This window comes from Pseudophryne corroboree, chromosome 1 (assembly GCF_028390025.1).
Source record: "Pseudophryne corroboree isolate aPseCor3 chromosome 1, aPseCor3.hap2, whole genome shotgun sequence".
In the NCBI taxonomy this organism is placed as follows: domain Eukaryota; kingdom Metazoa; phylum Chordata; class Amphibia; order Anura; family Myobatrachidae; genus Pseudophryne; species Pseudophryne corroboree.
This window is the reverse complement of record NC_086444.1, coordinates 562,364,820-562,379,718: the sequence shown is the minus strand read 5'-3', so window position 1 is coordinate 562,379,718 and position 14,899 is coordinate 562,364,820. Positions and strand designations below refer to the sequence as shown.

Sequence of the window (14,899 nt, the reverse complement as noted above, 5' to 3'; positions counted from 1 at the left end):
GGGTCAGTATGTTTTCACACCAGCGTAGCGGTACGTTTGTTGCTGAGTTTGACAGATTCTACACTGCAGACGTACAGTATATCGGCATCCCACGATAGCGCTGACAGTAGAAGCAGCAAGGCGATGAGAAAGGCACACACCGCAAGTCTCTTACAGCCTATTACACGGACTAGCATCTTATTTACCTCGCCCCTTCCTGCATCTGAACCAATCACTGGGCCGAAAGTCAGCGCGCACCCGCCCCATCTTTCTCCCGGGTCAACAATGTGTTAGCAGCCTGTGCGTGACGTCATGCCCGGGTTTCAGTGTCATTAGTTGCCGCGTCCTGTGCTACTGCTTCTGCATGTGCAGGTAAGTGCGGTGTGTGCTGTTGTATCGCGCAGTGCATGACGGAGTCTGTAGTGTGTATATGTTTCTATAGACTGTGATGGTCAGTCAAGACGGTCCGGGCCAGTGTATACTATTCTCAAGTGAACACCTACAACTGTCAAATTACAATAGAACTTTTGTTCTACAAAAGTGTGTGGTTTGTTATTTCTGTAAGCATGATGGTGCTTTGGTAGTTTACATCTGTCTCACGTTTTTTGCTGTCAAAGTTTTTAGCATAAGTAGAGCATATGTGAGTATTGTGCGTTTGTTTTGAGTGTATATTTACAAAATAGTGGGTAACAACATTATATTCTCTGTACCTAAGATCTTTATTTTGTTGTGATGTTTGTAGGAAATGTGTTTATACTTTAAAATATTTTAAAAAACCACTAATAAATGTACTAGTGACTATTTGTAAGTTGTAGGTAACCCGTATTACTCTTGAGGCTCAGATTAAAGCTTATGTAAAAGGTTCCACTGGAACACAAGTCATTGGGGGTCTTTCAGTTTCCTTCATCTGTGGACAGCTGTACTGGTAGTGGGATACAGAAACTCCAGGCTACTAATACCCCCTTTCACATCGCTATAGCGGGTCGCACCCGGAACTTGTGCATGGCTCCTTCCCGGATGCGACCCTTTTGAGTCCCCTTTCAGACTGGCGGCGCCAAGCCGACATATTGCTGGGTTGGTGACCTCAGCGGAGGCATCGCCTGGAGATCAGATCATCCCCAAGCGCCGCCTCTCCTTATAGTGTGAAAGGGTCCCTGGTCGCATCGACTCGGGAACCCGTTCAGACTGCACTTCAACCCAGGAATAACCCTGTTTTATTCCCGTGTTGAAATTTTATGATTATGGTTATTATTATACTTTATTTCTCTTACGTCCTAGGGGATACTGGGAATCCATTTAGTACCATGGGATATAGATGGGTCCACTAGGAGCCGTGGGCACTTTAAAAAATTGATAGTGTGTGCTGGCTCCTCCCTCTATGCCCATCCTACCAGACTCAGTTTAGAAAATGTGCCCGGAGGAGCCGGTCATGTCTTTGGAAGCTCCTGAAGAGTTTTATGCATTTATTTCCTGTGTTTGTTATTTTCAGGAAGGACTGGATGGAACCAGCCAGTCTGCTTCGTGGGATTTAGGAGGGAAGGGGGGGACGGCGACGGCCCAACCTCTTGAAGGGTTAATGGTTCCGTTCCCCTCTGACAGGACACTAGCTCCTGAGGGAGCTATTCACAACCCCTACCACGGCGAGCATACATTCCCGCGCTACCCCTAACAGAGCCAGAAGAATGAAGAGTGGTGAGTACTAAGCTGGCGTCCCGGTTAGCGGGTCACCGGCCATTATGGCGGCATGAGGGTATGGAGACGCACGGTTTCTATGTGGGGTGGACAGCGTGTGTTCTGCACATCCAACCTCCCTTTGTGCCTCCCATGGCACCTTGGGATCTAAATTTGGGGCTGCACTTCCTCCAATCGGACTGGTTTGAACCGTTACAGGAGGTGGACGTAAAGTACCTTACGCGGAAGACCGTAACACTGCTGGCCTTGGCTTCAGCAATACGTGTGTCGGAGCTGGGAATGACTAGGCTTACAAGAGCCCCTACTTGATTTTCCATGAGGACAGAGCTGACCTCAGGACTCGTCAGCAATTTCTTCCTAAGGTGGTGTCCGCATTTTACATCAACCAGCCTATTGTTACGGAAACCTCTGCTACTTCAAGGTCTTTGGATGTTGTGAGGGCTTTGAAGGTGTATGTAAAGATAACAGCTCGTCGCAGGAAATCGGACTCGCTGTTCGTTCTCTATGATCCCAATAAAATTGGGTGTCCTGCTTGAAAGCAGTCCATTGCACGCTGAATTAGGTTCACTATCCAGCATGCTGATTCCACGGCAGGCTTGACGGTTCCAAGATCTGTACAAGCCCACTCTACTAGATCTGTGGGTTAGTCTTGGGCGGCTGCCCGGGGTGTTTCGGCTTTATAGCTCTGCGAGCAGCTATTTGGTCAGGTTCAAACACGTTTGCTAACTTTTACAAGTTCGATACTTTGGCTTCTAAGGACCTTCAATTTGTTCAATCAGTTCTGCAGGGACCTCGGCACTCTCCCACCCAGTTTGGGAGCTTTGGTACTTCCCCATGGTACTAAATGGATTCCCATTATCCCATAGGATGTAAGAGAAAATAGGATTTTAATTACCTACCGGTAAATCCTTTTCTCGTAGTCCGTAGGGGATACTGGGCGCCCGCCCCGTGCGTCGTTCTTCCTGCACTATTACTTGGTTAAGTATTCTGGTTTGTTCAGCTGTTGCTGTTCCAAGTTTGGTTAGCATGGCTTTCCTCTTGTTCTGTGTGTGCTGGTTCGTAATCTCACCACTTTCCTTATCTATCCTTCTGTGAAAGTATGTCCGTCTCCTCGGGCACAGTTTCCTATACGGAGTCTGGTAGGAGGGGCATAGAGGGAGGAGCCAGTGCACACTATCAAATTCTTTAAGTGCCCATGGCTCCTAGTGGGCCCGTCTATACCCCATGGTACTAAATGGATTCCCAGTATCCCCTACGGACTACGAGAAAAGGATTTACTGGTAGGTAATTAAAATCCTATTTCTCTGACGTCCTAGTGGATGCTGGGGACTCCGTAAGGACCATGGGGAATAGCGGCTCTGCAGGAGACTGGGCACAGCTAAGAAAGATTTAGGACTACCTGGTGTGCACTGGCTCCTCCCACTATGACCCTCCTCCAGACTTCAGTTAGAATCCTGTGCCCGGCTGAGCTGGATGCACACTAGGGGCTCTCCCGAGCTCCTAGAGAGAAAGTATATTTTAGGTTTGTTATTTTACAGTGAGATCTGCTGGCAACAGACTCGCTGCAGCGAGGGACTAAGGGGAGAAGAAGCGAACCTGCCTAACTGGTAGTAGCTTGGGCTTCTTAGGCTACTGGACACCATTAGCTCCAGAGGGATCGACCGCATGGAACCGGCCATTGGTGTTCGGTCCCGGAGCCGCGCCGCCGGCCCCCTTACAGAGCCAGAAGCAAGAAGAATCCGGAAAATCGTCGGCAGAAGACATCAGTCTTCACCAAGGTAGCGCACAGCACTGCAGCTGTGCGCCATTGCTTCTCATACACACTTCACACTCCGGTCACTGAGGGTGCAGGGCGCTGGGGGGGGGGGGGGGGGCACCCTGAGAAGCAATAAATACACCTTGGCTGGCAAATATATCACAATATATAGCCCCAGAGGCTATATATGTGATAAATACCCCTGCCAGAGTCCATAAAAAAGCGGGAGAAAAGTCAGCCGAAAAAGGGGCGGAGCTATCTCCCTCAGCACACTGGCGCCATTTCTCCCTCACAGCTCCGCTGGAAGGAAGCTCCCTGGCTCTCCCCTGCAGTCTACACTACAGAAAAGGGTAAAAAAAGAGAGGGGGGGCACTAAATTTAGGCGCAATATACATATAGCAGCTATAAGGGGATATAATTTAGTTAATCCCTGATTTATATAGCGCTCTGGTGTGTGCTGGCATACTCTCTCTCTGTCTCCCCAAAGGGCTTTGTGGGGTCCTGTCTTCTGTCAGAGCATTCCCTGTGTGTGTGCGGTGTGTCGGTACGGCTGTGTCGACATGTTTGATGAGGAGACTTATGTGGAGGAGGAGCAGGTGCCTATAAATGTGTTGTCACCCCCTGCGGGGCAGACACCGGAGTGGATGGACTTGTGGAAGGAATTACGCGAAAGTGTCGACTCCTTACATAAAAAATTTGAAGCCCGTGCCTGCCCAGACGTCTCAAAAGTCATCAGGGGCTCTAAAACGCCCGCTACCTCAGATGGCAGACACAGATGTCGACACGGATACTGATACCAGTGTCGACGACGAAGAGACTAATGTAATGTCCAATAGGGCCACTCGTTATATGATTGAGGCAATGAAAAATGTTTTACACATTTCTGAGGTGACCCCAGGTACCACAAAAAAGGGTATTATGTTTGGGGAGAAAAAACTACCAGTAGTTTTTCCCCCTTCTGAAGAATTGAATGAAGTGTGTGAACTAGCGTGGGCTTCCCCCGATAAAAAATTCGTAATTTCAAAAAAATTACTAATGGCGTACCCTTTCCCGCCAGAGGATAGGTCACGTTGGGAAACACCCCCTAGGGTGGATAAAGCACTTACGCGCTTATCAAAAAAGGTGGCACTGCCGTCCCAGGATACGGCCGCCCTAAAGGAACCTGCTGACAGATTCCAAAAGGCACATGGAAGTTTTGCCTTATAAGGGTGAGGAGTTGTTCGGGGATGGTCTTTCAGACTTAGTGTCCACAGCAACAGCTGGGAAGTCAGCGTTTTTGCCACATGTCCCCTCACAACCAAAGAGAGCGCCGTATTATCAGGTGCAGTCCTTTCGCCCCCAAAAGAGCAGACGGGGTAGAGGCGCGTCCTTTCTGCCCAGAGGCAGAGGTAGGGGAAAAAAGCTGCAGCATACAGCCACTTCCCAGGAACAAAAGTCCTCCCCCGCTTCTTCTGCTAAGTCCGCCGCATGACGCTGGGGCTCAGCAGGCGGAGCCAGGTACGGTGGGGGGCCGTCTCAAAAACTTCAGCAATCAGTGGGCTCGCTCACAGGTAGATCCCTGGATCCTTCAAGTGGTATCTCAGGGGTACAGGCTGGAATTCGAGACATCCCCCCCCCCCACGTTTCCTCAAATCTGCCTTACCAACGACTCCTTCAGAAAGGGAGGCTGTGTTAGAGGCAATTCACAAGCTGTATTCCCAGCAGGTGATAGTCAAGGTGCCCCTACTTCAACAAGGACGGGGTTACTATTCCACAATGTTTGTGGTACCGAAACCGGACGGTTCGGTGAGACCCATTTTAAATTTGAAATCCTTGAACACATATTTAAGAAAATTCAAGTTCAAGATGGAATCGCTCAGGGCTGTTATTGCAAGCCTGGAAGAGGGAGATTACATGGTATCTCTGGACATCAAGGATGCTTACCGGCATGTCCCCATTTACCATCCTCACCAGGAGTACCTCAGATTTGTGGTACAGGATTGTCATTACCAATTCCAGACGTTGCCGTTCGGACTGTCCACGGCACCGAGGGTATTTACCAAGGTAATGGCCGAAATGATGATACTCCTTCGGAAAAAGGGAGTTTTAATTGTCCCATACTTGGACGATCTCCTGATAAGGGCAAGGTCCAGAGAGCAGTTGGTCGGCGTAGCATTATCTCAGGAGATGCTACACCAGCACGGTTGGATTCTGAATATTCCAAAGTCTCAGCTGGTTCCGGCGACACGTCTACTGTTCCTGGGGATGATTCTGGACACAGTCCAGAAAAAAGTGTTTCTCCCAGAGGAGAAAGCCAAGGAGCTGTCGTCTCTAGTTAGAGGCCTCCTGAAACCAAAACAGGTGTCGGTGCATCATTGCACGCGAGTCCTGGGAAAGATGGTAGCTTCCTACGAAGCGATTCCATTCGGCAGGTTCCATGCCAGAACCTTTCAGTGGGACCTGTTGGACCAATGGTCCGGATCGCATCTTCAAATGCATCGGTTGATAACCCTGTCTCCAAGGACCAGGGTGTCTCTGCTGTGGTGGCTGCAGAGTGCTCATCTCAGAGAGGGCCGCAGATTCGGCATACAGGACTGGGTCCTGGTGACCACGGATGCCAGCCTTCGGGGCTGGGGGGCAGTCACACGGGGAAGAAACTTCCAAGGACTTTGGTCTCGTCAGGAGACTTCCCTACACATAAATGTTCTGGAACTGAGGGCCATTTACAATGCCCTAAGTCAAACAAAGCCCCTGCTTCAAAACCAGCCGGTTCTGATCCAGTCAGACAACATCACAGCTGTCGCCCATGTAAATCGACAGGGCGGCACAAGAAGCAGGACGGCGATGGCAGAAGCCACAAGGATTCTCCGATGGGCGGAAAATCACGTGTTAGCACTGTCAGCAGTGTTCATTCCGGGAGTGGACAACTGGGAAGCAGACTTCCTCAGCAGGCACGACCTCCACCCGGGAGAGTGGGGACTTCATCCAGAAGTCTTCCAACTGATTGTAAACCGTTGGGAAAAGCCACAGGTGGACATGATGGCGTCCCGCTTAAACAAAAAGCTAGAAAAATATTGCGCCAGGTCAAGAGACCCTCAGGCGATAGCTGTGGACGCTCTAGTGACACCGTGGGTGTACCGGTCGGTTTATGTGTTCCCTCCTCTTCCTCTCATACCCAAGGTACTGAGGATAATAAGGAGAAGAGGAGTAAGAACTATACTCATTGTTCCGGATTGGCCAAGACGAGCTTGGTACCCGGAACTTCAAGAAATGATCTCAGAGGACCCATGGCCTCTGCCGCTCAGACAGGACCTGCTGCTGCAGGGGCCCTGTCTGTTCCAAGACTTACCGCGGCTGCGTTTGACGGCATGGCGGTTGAACACCGGATCCTAAAAGAAAAGGGTATTCCGGAGGAAGTCATTCCTACGCTTATTAAAGCTAGAAAAGATGTAACCGTACAACATTATCACCGCATATGGCGAAAATATGTTGCGTGGTGTGAGGCCAGGAAGGCCCCAACGGAGGAATTCCAGCTAGGTCGATTTCTGCACTTCCTACAGTCAGGGGTGACTATGGGCCTAAAACTGGGTTCCATTAAGGTCCAGATTTCGGCTCTGTCGATTTTCTTCCAAAAAGAACTGGCTTCACTGCCTGAAGTTCAGACATTTGTCAAGGGAGTGCTGCATATTCAGCCTCCTTTTGTGCCTCCAGTGGCACCGTGGGACCTCAACGTGGTGTTGGGTTTCCTAAAGTCACATTGGTTTGAGCCACTCAAAACCGTGGATTTAAAATATCTCACGTGAAAAGTGGTCATGCTTTTGGCCTTGGCTTCGGCAAGGCGTGTGTCAGAATTGGCGGCTTTGTCATGTAAAAGCCCCTATTTGATTTTCCATATGGATAGGGAAGAATTGAGGACTCGTCCCCAGTTTCTTCCTAAGGTGGTATCAGCTTTTCACTTGAACCAACCTATCGTGGTGCCTGCGGCTACTAGGGACTTGGAGGACTCCAAGTTACTGGACGTAGTCAGGGCCTTGAAAATGTATGTTTCCAGGACGGCTGGAGTCAGGAAGACTGACTCGCTATTTATCCTGTATGCACCAAACAAGATGGGTGCTCCTGCTTCAAAGCAGACTATTGCTCGCTGGATTTGTAGCACAATTCAGCTTGCGCATTCTGTGGCTGGCCTGCCGCAGCCTAAGTCTGTAAAAGCCCATTCCACGAGGAAAGTGGGCTCTTCTTGTGTGGCTGCCCGAGGGGTCTCGGCTTTACAACTTTGCCGAGCTGCTGCTTGGTCAGGGGCAAACACGTTTGCAAAATTCTACAAATTTGATACCCTGGCTGAGGAGGACCTTGAGTTCTCTCATTCGGTGCTGCAGAGTCATCCGCACTCTCCCGCCCGTTTGGGAGCTTTGGTATAATCCCCATGGTCCTTACGGAGTCCCCAGCATCCACTAGGACGTCAGAGAAAATAAGATTTTACTCACCGGTAAATCTATTTCTCGTAGTCCGTAGTGGATGCTGGGCGCCCGTCCCAAGTGCGGACTGTCTGCAATACTTGTATATAGTTATTGTTAACTATAGGGTTATTGTTGAGCCATCTTTTGAGAGGCTCTGTTGTGTTCATACTGTTAACTGGGTATATTATCACGAGTTATACGGTGTGATTGGTGTGGCTGGTATGAGTCTTACCCGGGATTCAAAATCCTTCCTTATTGTGTCAGCTCTTCCGGGCACAGTATCCTTACTGAAGTCTGGAGGAGGGTCATAGTGGGAGGAGCCAGTGCACACCAGGTAGTCCTAAATCTTTCTTAGCTGTGCCCAGTCTCCTGCGGAGCCGCTATTCCCCATGGTCCTTACGGAGTCCCCAGCATCCACTACGGACTACGAGAAATAGATTTACCGGTGAGTAAAATCTTATTTTCTCTAACGTCCTAGTGGATGCTGGGGACTCCGTAAGGACCATGGGGAATAGCGGGCTCCGCAGGAGACTGGGCACTCTAAAGAAAGATTTAGTACTATCTGGTGTGCACTGGCTCCTCCCTCTATGACCCTCCTCCAGACCCCAGTTAGAACCTGTGCCCGGCCGAGCTGGGTGCTCCTAGTGGGCTCTCCTGAGCTTGCTAGATAAGAAAGTATTTTGTTAGGTTTTTTGTTTTCAGAGAGCTTCTGCTGGCAACAGACTCTCTGCTACGAGGGACTGAGGGGAGAGAAGCAAACCTACTCACGGCAGCTAGGTAGCGCTTCTTAGGCTACTGGACACCATTAGCTCCAGAGGGATCGAACACTGGTACCTAACCTTGATCGTCCGTTCCCGGAGCCGCGCCGCCGTCCCCCTCACAGAGCCAGAAGAACAGAAGCAGCAGAAGCATGAAGACATCGAAATCGGCGGCTGAAGACTCCTGTCTTCACTTAAGGTAGCGCACAGCTGCAGTGCTGTGCGCTACCTTAAGTGAAGACAGGAGTCTTCAGCCGCCGATTTCTCCCACAGCACACCGCACACTCCGGTCACTGTAGGGTGCAGGGCGCAGGGGGGTGCGCCCTGGGCAGCAATTAAATACCTTTTTTGGCAAAAAGAGGCATATATACAGTCTGGGACTGTATATATGCCAGAGCCCCCGCCATTTTTTATACATTTAAGCGGGACAGAAGCCCGCCGCTGAGGGGGCGGGTCCTTCTTCCTCAGCACACCAGCGCCATTTTCTCTTCACAGCTCCGCTGGAAGGACGCTCCCCAGGCTCTACCCTGCAGTATTCAGGTGCATTAGAGGGTAAAAAAGAGTGGGGGGGCACATAAATTTAGGCGCAGTATTTATACATATATTAGCAGCAGCTACAGGGTAAACACTAAGGTACTGTGTAATCCCTGGGTTATATAGCGCTGGGGTTTGTGCTGGCATACTCACTCTCTCTCTGTCTCCCCAAAAGCCTTTTGTGGGGTCCTGTCCTCAGTCAGAGCATTCCCTGTGTGTGTGCGGTGTGTCGGTACGCCTGTGTCGACATGTTTGAGGAAGTATACGTGGAGGCAGAACAAGTGCAGCTGAGTGTGGTGTCGCCGCCGACGGTGCCGACACCTGATTGGATGGATATGTGGAAGGTGTTAAATGATAATGTAAACTCCTTGCATAACAGGTTGGATAAAACTGTAACCGGGGGACAGGCAGGGTCTCAACCCATGCCTGCTCCTGCAGCACAGAGGCCCTCAGGGTCCCAAAAGCGCACACTATCCCAGATAGTTGACACAGATGTCGACACGGAGTCTGACTCCAGTGTCGATGACGATGAGGCAAAGTTGCAGCCTAAAATGACTAAAGCCATCCGCTACATGATTGTAGCTATGAAGGATGTATTACACATTTCTGAGGAAAATCCTGTCCCTGACAAGAGGATTTATATGTATGGGGAGAAAAAGCATGAAGTGACTTTTCCCCCTTCCCATGAATTAAATGAATTATGTGAAAAAGCATGGGATTCCCCTGACAGGAAGGTGATAGTTTCCAAGAGATTACTCATGGCGTATCCTTTCCCGCCAACGGACAGGTTACGCTGGGAATCCTCCCCTAGGGTAGACAAGGCATTGACACGCTTGTCTAAAAAGGTGGCCCTGCCGTCTCCGGATACGGCCGCCCTAAAGGATCCTGCTGATAGAAAGCAGGAAGCTATCCTGAAGTCAGTTTATACACATTCTGGCACACTGCTGAGGCCAGCAATTGCTTAGGCCTGGATGTGTAGTGCAGTAGCTGCATGGATGGATTCTCTATCTGAGGAGTTAGATACCCTGGACAGGGACACTGTTCTACTGACCCTGGCACATATCAAGGACGCGGTCCTATATATGCGGGATGCCCAGAGGGACATTTGCCTGCTGGGCTCTAGAGTTAACGCTATGTCCATTTCTGCCAGAAGGGTCCTGTGGACTCTGCAATGGACAAGGGATACCGACTCTAAAAAACACATGGAGGTTTTACCTTATAAGGGTGAGGAATTGTTTGGGGATGGTCTCTCGGACCTAGTTTCCACAGCTACGGCTGGGAAGTCAAATTTCTTGCCTTATGTCCCTCCACAACCTAAGAAAGCACCGTATTACCAAATGCAGTCCTTTCGTTCTCAGAGGAGCAAGAAGGTCAGAGGTGCGTCCTTTCTTGCTAGAGGCAGGGGTAGAGGAAAAAAGCTGCACCACGCAGCTAGTTCCCAGGAACAAAAGTCTTCCCCCGCTTCCACTAAGTCCACCGCATGACGCTGGGGCTCCACAGGCGGAGCCATGAGCGGTGAGGGCGCGTCTCCGACATTTCAGCCACCAGTGGGTTCGCTCACAGGTGGATCCTTGGGCTATACAAATTGTGTCTCAGGGATACAAGCTGGAATTCGAGGTGATGCACCCTCACCGTTTCCTGAAATCTGCCTTACCAGCTTCCCCCATGGAAAGGGAGATAGTGGTGGAGGCAATTCACAAACTTTTTCTCCAGAAAGTGGTGGTAGAGGTCCCCCCCCTTCAACGGGGAAGGGGCTACTATTCCACTATGTTTGTGGTACCGAAACCGGACGGTTCGGTCAGACCCATTTTAAATTTAAAATTCCTGAACTTTTATCTGAAGAAATTCAAGTTCAAAATGGAATCGCTCAGAGCGGTCATTGCAAGCCTGGAGGAAGGGGATTTTATGGTGTCGCTGGACATCAAGGATGCTTACTTGCATGTCCCCATTTATCCGCCTCATCAGGAGTACCTCAGGTTTGTGGTACGAGACTGTCATTACCAATCCCAGACGTTGCCGTTCGGCCTGTCCACGGCACCGAGAGTGTTTACCAAAGTGATGGCGGAGATGATGGTGCTCCTTCGGAAGCAAGGGGTTACAATTATCCCATACTTGGACGATCTCCTCATAAAGGCGAGGTCCAGGGAGCAGTTGCTGATCAGTGTAGCACACTCTCAGGAAGTGTTGCGTCAGCACGGCTGGATTCTGAACATTCCAAAGTCGCAGCTGATTCCTGCGACGCGTCTGCCCTTCCTGGGCATGATTCTGGACACAGACCAGAAGAAGGTGTTTCTCCCGGAGGAGAAGGCTCAGGAGCTCGTGACTCTGGACAGAGACCTCCTAAAGCCAAAACAGGTGTCAGTGCATCACTGCACACGAGTCCTGGGAAAGATGGTGGCGTCTTACGAAGCCATTCCCTTCGGCAGGTTCCATGCGAGGATCTTTCAGTGGGACCTGCTGGACAAGTGGTCCGGATCGCATCTTCAGATGCATCGGATGATCACCCTGTCCCCCAGGGCCAGGGTGTCTCTTCTGTGGTGGCTACAAGGTGCTCACCTCCTCGAGGGCCGCAGATTCGGCATACAGGACTGGGTCTCACGTGGAAAGTGGTCATGCTGTTGGCCCTAGCCTCAGCTAGGCGTGTGTCAGAATTGGCGGCTTTTTCATGTAAAAGCCCCTATCTGGTTTTCCATATGGACAGAGCAGAATTGCGAACTTGTCCGCAGTTTCTGCCAAAGGTGGTGTCAGCTTTTCATCTGAACCAACCTATTGTGGTGCCTGCGGCTACTCGTGACTTGGAGGATTCCGAGTTGCTTGATGTAGTCAGGGCTTTGAAGATCTATGTTGCTAGGACGGCTGGAGTCAGGAAGACTGACTCGCTGTTTATTCTGTATGCATCCAACAAGCTGGGTGCTCCTGCTTCAAAGCAAACCATTGCTCGCTGGTTCTGTAACACGATTCAGCAGGCTCATTCTGCGGCTGGATTGCCGCATCCAAAATCAGTAAAAGCCCATTCCACAAGGAAGGTGGGCTCTTCTTGGGCGGCTACCCGAGGGGTCTCGGCATTACAGCTTTGCCGAGCTGCTACTTGGTCGGGTTCAAACACATTTGCAAAGTTCTACAAGTTTGATACCCTGGCTGAGGAGGACCTGGTGTTTGCCTATTCGGTGCTGCAGAGTCATCCGCACTCTCCCGCCCGTTTGGGAGCTTTGGTATAATCCCCATGGTCCTTACGGAGTCCCCAGCATCCACTAGGACGTTAGAGAAAATAAGAATTTACTCACCGGTAATTCTATTTCTCGTAGTCCGTAGTGGATGCTGGGCGCCCGTCCCTAGTGCGGACTTTCTGCAATACGTGTATATAGTTATTGCTTAATAAAGGGTTATGTTATGTTGGCATCCATTGGTTGATGCTCTGTTGTTTGTTCATACTGTTAACTGGGTAAGTGTATCACAAGTTATACGGTGTGATTGGTGTGGCTGGTATGAGTCTTACCCTGGATTCCAAAATCCTTTCCTTATAATGTCAGCTCTTCCGGGCACAGTTTCCTTAACTGAGGTCTGGAGGAGGGGCATAGAGGGAGGAGCCAGTGCACACCAGATAGTACTAAATCTTTCTTTAGAGTGCCCAGTCTCCTGCGGAGCCCGCTATTCCCCATGGTCCTTACGGAGTCCCCAGCATCCACTACGGACTACGAGAAATAGAATTACCGGTGAGTAAATTCTTATTTTTATTTGGCGCCACAAGGGATCCACGGCGCCCAATTACAGAACACATAAACAAATAATTAAAACAGGAAAATAATGACTTACAGTTGAAGACTATATAGGACAAGTAAAGGATAAATAAACATAGCTACATCAGCAGACGACACTGACATGAGTGTCGGTGGCAGAAAACCAAGGGGTTGAGGACCCTGCTCATGAGAGCTTACATTCTAAAGGGGAGTGGCAGACAGACAGGGATGACACAGATTGGGTAGTCAGTGAGCGTGGATAAGAGGGTTAGGATGAGATTAGGTTGGGTTTGGTGAAGAAGTGGGTCTTTAGAGCCCGTTGAATGTTTGTACAGAGGTGGAGAGTCTGAGGGGTAGAAGTAGAGAATTCCAGAGAAAGGGAGCAGCACGTGAGACATCTTGAAAGTTGGGGGAAGTAATTGGTAGGCAGGAGAAGCAGCGTGCATTAGCGGAGAGAAGAGGATGGATGGGAGTGTAAAGGAATATAAGAGATGTAAATCGGAGAGGAGTAGATGAGGGCTTTGTAAGTGAGTTTGAGAAGTTTGAATTGGATTCTGAAAGGGACGGAAGCCAATAAAGTGCATGTAGGAAAAGGGAGGTGGACGTAGTGTGTTAGATGAGGAAAATGAGCCGGGCTGCAGCATTGGGGATAGATTGGAGTGGAGAAAGGCGTATTTCAGGGATGCCAGTCTGGAGGAGATTACAGTGGTCTAGTATGGAAATGACCAGTGAGTGGATAATGGTCTTAGTGGCAGTACGGACAGTGTAATGGTTAGCATTACTGCCTCACAGCACTGAGGTCATGGGTTCGATTCCCACCATGGCCCTAACTGTGGAGTTTGTATATTCTCCCCGTACTTGCGTGGGTTTCCCATGGGTACTCCAGTTTCCTTCCACAATCCAAAAATATACTGGTAGGTTAATTGACTCAGCAAAATGAACCCTAATGTGAATTTGTGTGTGTACATGTGATAGGGAATATGGGCCCTCATTCCGAGTTGTTCGCTCGGTATTTTTCATCGCATCGCAGTGAAAATCCGCTTAGTACGCATGCGCAATGTTCGCACTGCGACTGCGCCAAGTAACTTTACTATGATGAAAGTAATTTTACTCACGGCTTTTTCTTCGCTCCGGCGATCGTAATGTGATTGACAGGAAATGGGTGTTACTGGGCGGAAACACGGCGTTTCAGGGGCGTGTGGCTGAAAACGCTACCGTTTCCGGAAAAAACGCAGGAGTGGCCGGGGAAACGGTGGGAGTGCCTGGGCGAACGCTGGGTGTGTTTGTGACGTCAACCAGGAACGACAAGCACTGAAATGATCGCACAGGCAGAGTAAGTCTGGAGCTACTCTGAAACTGCTAAGTAGTTAGTAATCGCAATATTGCGAATACATCGGTCGCAATTTTAAGAAGCTAAGATTCACTCCCAGTAGGCGGCGGCTTAGCGTGTGTAACTCTGCTAAATTCGCCTTGCGACCGATCAACTCGGAATGAGGGCCATAGATTGTAGGGGCAGGGACTGATGTGAATGGCCAAAATATTCTCTGTAAAGAGCTGCGGAATGTGTGTGCGCTATATAAATAACTGGTAATTTAAAAAAATAAATCCTGGGTGAGAAAGGATCTGATCCTCGTATTTTTGAGATGACAATTGCATGCTTGTAAGAGATGCTGAATGTGTGGTTTGAAGGAAAGGGAGGAGTCAAGGATTACTCCAAGACAGTGCACTTGGGGGCTAGAGGAGATAGTACAGGTTGAGTATCCCATATCCATATATTCCGAAATACGTACTTTTTTGAGTGAGATAGTGAAACCTTTGTTTTTTGATGGCTCAATGTACACAAACTTTGTTTAATACACAAAGTTATTAAAAATATTGTATTAAATGACCTTTAGGCTGTGTATAAGGTGTATATGAAACATAAATGAATTGTGTGAATGTAGACACACTTTGTTTAATGCACAAAGTTATAAAAAATATTGTCTATAATGACCTTCAGGCTGTGTG

General features: G+C 49.5%; 1 protein-coding gene across 2 annotated transcripts in view; it reads left to right on the top strand.

The window, feature by feature from the left end:
* The window catches only part of FOCAD (focadhesin), an 872,056-nt gene that overhangs the window by 94,447 nt on the left and 762,710 nt on the right, over positions 1-14,899 (top strand). The window contains exon 1 of one of the 2 annotated variants that reach the window (XM_063914160.1): positions 264-351. The exons of the other annotated variant lie outside the window; for it this stretch is intronic. The gene's annotated coding sequence lies outside the window, so the exon portion shown is untranslated. Of the gene's footprint in view, positions 1-263; positions 352-14,899 lie in introns of those variants that run through there. 2 annotated transcript variants of the gene reach the window in all.